Below are 4,646 nucleotides of genomic sequence, written 5' to 3'. Positions count from 1 at the left end.
ATTTTATGTACTATAATCATCTGATGCATTGTTTCTCCTATTTCATTAAATAGTTATCTTTGTGGTCAATTAAAAATATATAAAACACAAGATCTTATTTTAAATGTAATATTTTTTAAAAAATTGTAAAACTGAGTGTTGCTCTTTTTTTTTTTTCAGTACTGGGGATTGAACTCAGGACCTTGTGCTTTCCAGGCAACCACTTATTCTACTGAGCTATCTCCCTGGCCCCCTGAGTGTTGTTCTTAGAAATGACTTGTTTCAGGTGAAATATCTAAAGTAATTCCAAAGAAAACCTCTTAATAGTAGCAAGTAGGGCTTTTTCTCTGAGTTGGGACTAGAGAATAAAGAACAGACATAGTTATAGAAGACACTAATTGCACATCAGTTTTTCTCTCTAGAAACATATTCTTGCTTTTTAAAATGTATTTAGTACAAGGTCTACAGGGTCTCACTACACAGATTGGACTTGTGTGATCCTCCCGTTTTTAGCCTCCCAAGTGCTGGGATTACAGGTGCACGTCACCATGCCCAGTCTCCTTGCTTTATGTTTTTATAAGAGCTTTACCATCCCCGGCCCTAAATTTAAATGAAATATTTAGTGCTTCTTTTTTTGGAAGATACAATTTTATTTCCTACACAGTTCTTTCCACTTTAGCTTCCTTGGTAGTTCCTAGAAGCAAGCTGTCCAGATTTAGTAAATAAAACTACAAGATGTTTAGTTAAATTTTAATTTTAGATAATTAACAATATTTAGAATAAATATGCTTCACTTGTATAAAATATCTGACACCCACATTTTATTGGTTACCTTGTATTTTACCAGGCAACCCTTTCTAGAAAGCACTTACGCTGGGCCACGCAACGGACTTTGTGTTAGTCACTTTCCTGCCATGGGGCGGAACGCTTAGCACCTACACCTTGCAGGAGGTGGGATTTATTTTTACCTCTGGTTTCAGAAGGCTCAGTTCATGGCTATCTGATTCCATGGCAGAAGTGGCACGGTGGAGGGCATGGCAGAGGACACAGGCTTCCCCCATGACTCCCATTAAACAGAGAGAGAAAGCAGGAGCTAGGGATAAAAATATACTTTTCCAGGTAAGCCTCTAGTGACTCAACTCTTTTAACTGGTCCCCACCTCCTAACAGTGACTTAAGCTATGAACCCACCAATGGATGAGCCCATTGATGAGTACAGCTTCTCCATGACCCAATCACTTTCCCAAATCCCCACCTCTAAACTCTTAAGACTTATGGGCAAACTTTTGAGATTGAAGCTCTAACAGATGTCTTTAATGGGAGTAAAATGACTTAATATTGTCTGGGTTTTTACCCTTTTCTATGTGAATTTACTTATTTCAGAAGTAAGTTCTTGGTCTGATTGAATCATAGTATTTCCATTCTTGCCAACAATCAGTTTGTATACAAATAGGTAACTCAGTTCTTGACAATGTGATTTAAGAACAAATCTACTGGTGTAGGGCTTCTGGAAAAAAAAAGAACTTCTTTATTGATTAAAGGAGATACATAAGATGAGCTGGCTCCCCTGGATATTGTCCTGTCTGTATACGACACCCAGAATTCTCATAGGCATCTCAGGAGCATGATGGCAGCTAGACTACAGGATAAAGCTAACTTTTTAAGGATGGCAAAGCAGATAATTGGGAATAATGTAGCCATCCAGTGATGCCAGTAAACCTGAGGCCACCTGACCTGCAAGATCCTTTCTTTGTGAGATAATATTTTCTTATTGGGTAAGACATTCTGAGTTGTGTTTTCAGTTACAAGTACCTGAAACATCCTAAATGATAAGTTATTTAGTAGACAAGCAAGCTGAAGCTCAAGTAGGTAAGATAAGTTAGACAGTGTCATTAAACAGGGAATTACTTTGGTTGGATTAAAATTCAGCCCATCTGAGTTCAATTTCTGTCTCTTGTACTAATTAGTCTGTCATCATGTGTTGTGGCCTTGGACAAATAGCATCCACTCTCTGGATTCTTCCTTATCTGTAAAGAGGAGCTGGAACTTTCCTCTCAATATGATGTATTAAAGTTTTAAAGAAATATTGTGACTAGAAAGCTTAGCATGAGGGAGCCAGGATGATGGCTCAGTGGAATAAGTGCTTCCCTGGCAAGCACAAGGGCATGAGTTCAATCCCTGGTTCTACACACACACACACACACACACACACACACACACACACACACACAGCTTAGCATGAAGACACTGAGTTTCCTGCTCAGTAAAGAAATGAATAATCTCTCACTTTAAGCAAAGCTGTGTGCTGTAAGAATTTATTTCATCCAAGATAAGTCCCTGTCCCTTGGAGTTACTTGAACGCTTATGTGCTTAACTGCTCACGTGACTCACACAGCTCACAGTCGCTGAGTTCCTCACATGGCGGGGTCACTCACAGTGACCTCTCCACGCCAAAGCTTTTCCTCCCATCTTGTTACAGTTCTGCAGGTTCAGCCCCTGCATTTCACCTGGAGTTTTCATGCTGTGGGTGGCAACCGTACCATGGGAATGCTATGCAAAGCGGCTACGCACACAGTTCCCAGAGCCGCGCTTTCTGTTAGTGAGGCAGATTCATCACTCCTCGGATACTGGCTGAATGACCTTGGGCGTGCTGCCTTCATCTTTCTGAGCTACACTTTATTAAATCAGGAAATTAGTGACTAAAGTGCACCTCATTTACTGATGCAAGGATCAAGCAAGGTTAAGTGAGGACATGCAGCGCGTGACAGGTGAATGAAATGGCTTCCCTGCGGTAAGTCTTGTCTTTCTTAGTTACTTTTTCTCCTTGTGGGACAAAATACACAGTGCCTGCAGTGTACAGAAGGAGAGGGTAACTTGGCTCACAGTTCCTAGTGGGTTCACCCCAAAGTTGGTGGCACCAGTGGTAGGGAGCAGGACAGAAGAAAGGTGCTTGAACTATGGCAGTCAGGAAGCAGAGAGAAAAGGCAGGAGCTGGGGACAAGACTGCGCCCTTCCAGGTCATGCACCTAGTGACCCACCTTGAGCAGGCCACTCCCCTTACTGAACTAACCAATGGGTAAATCTGCTGATAAGTACGGTGCTCCCGCGGTTCAGTCATCTTCCAAACACATGAGACTTTGGGGAAATGGTTTAGATCTAAATATTAGCATCTGAATTATGTACAGATCAATATCCTGTTAATATCATGTCTACAGCTGCAGTAGCCTACAAAAATGTTATGTTTCATGGAAAACCCCTAAGACTCATGAATAAGAGTTTCGGCTTTTCAGTCACACATAGTTTCTCTCTAGAGGGTTAGTGATGACATTTCTAGGCCTGATGTCTCCTGCGGGGGAGGTGAGCTGGTCACCGCTCAGGCAGGTCGTTGCCAGCATCTCCATTTGAGTATGTGTGTGAAAACCTGCGGGGCTCTCAGGAGGCCCATGTTTGGGGTTTGAGGAACTGGAAACCTGGACAGGCAATTACATTTTTTCCATTCTAGTCCTCTAACTTAATTTGTACCAATTGAGAACACTCAATCCATTTCAAAGCTTAAGAAAAACAATGAAATTGATTTTTTTCTTAAAATCAAGATAAAATGTACTTTTAATAAGGAGTTAGGAAGGGTACAGTTTGAAAAGACTCCAGCCAGTCACCTGGTCAGTGTTCTCTTACCCTTAAGTCATTGCTCCAGCAGCTTTGTCACCTCAGCCCTTGTCTCTTTTGATCTCTTTATGAAATGGAAAGACTCATGAATGGTGTACACGTGTGTGTGTAATGTATGTGCATACATATGCACGTGTTGTGTTTGCAAATACCTGAAAAGAACATTTTCAACACGCAAGGAGACTCACCTTTGCTCCTTCCTAACTCCTTTTCTTCTCAGAGGCAACCACTATTCTTATCTCTAATGATAGGGCAAAAGAAACTTTCTTTTTAACCATTTTAAGAGAGGGTCACTTAAGTTCACTTAAACTATAGATAAACTCACCCCCTTACCCTTGCCCCGTGTAGCTAGCCATCAACCCATTTAGGGAAAAACAGGGTCATAAATTAAGAAAAAACAGTTAAAACAACTTGAGGAATAGGGTAAACATTAAAACACAATGCCCCATGACAGAAGGTCAACAGTATGGGGGAAAGGTAAACCTTTTGGCAATTGTGTGACATTCTTGCAGAATTTCTGAAAATGAAGTAATGAGGTAGCATGGTTCCTAGCACAACCAGAAGAGTATATAACTTGGAGGTAAAGTCCAAATGGGGGCTGATCATTTGGGAGTCGTGAACGGAAGAGTCAGGATTTCAGTCTCTAGCTCACAATAAAAACTTTTTTTGTTCCTACGTCTTCAGTCTCTCTTGTGGGTGTTTATCCTTACTGTCATCTGCTCTAACACCATCATCTTACTTTTGTGCATCTTTGAACTTCGCATATGTGAATTACAGTTTTTACTCCTTTCGGTTTGGCTTGTACGACTCACTGATGCATATGCAGCACTGATTGAGATTTTGCTTATTGCCTTGGTATGTTTCTTATTTTTTTCTTATTTCTGTATAGCATTCCATTTTTATTTCTTTAAGTTGTATGTGTATTACAATGTAGTCTTTTACTTGCCAATGGATATTTAGCTTGTTTCTAATTTTTTGCATGTTATGAGTATAACTGCTATG

Source organism: Octodon degus, unplaced genomic scaffold (assembly GCF_000260255.1).
Source record: "Octodon degus isolate 3935 unplaced genomic scaffold, OctDeg1.0 scaffold00062, whole genome shotgun sequence".
Classification (NCBI taxonomy): domain Eukaryota; kingdom Metazoa; phylum Chordata; class Mammalia; order Rodentia; family Octodontidae; genus Octodon; species Octodon degus.
This window is presented reverse-complemented; position numbering follows the sequence as displayed.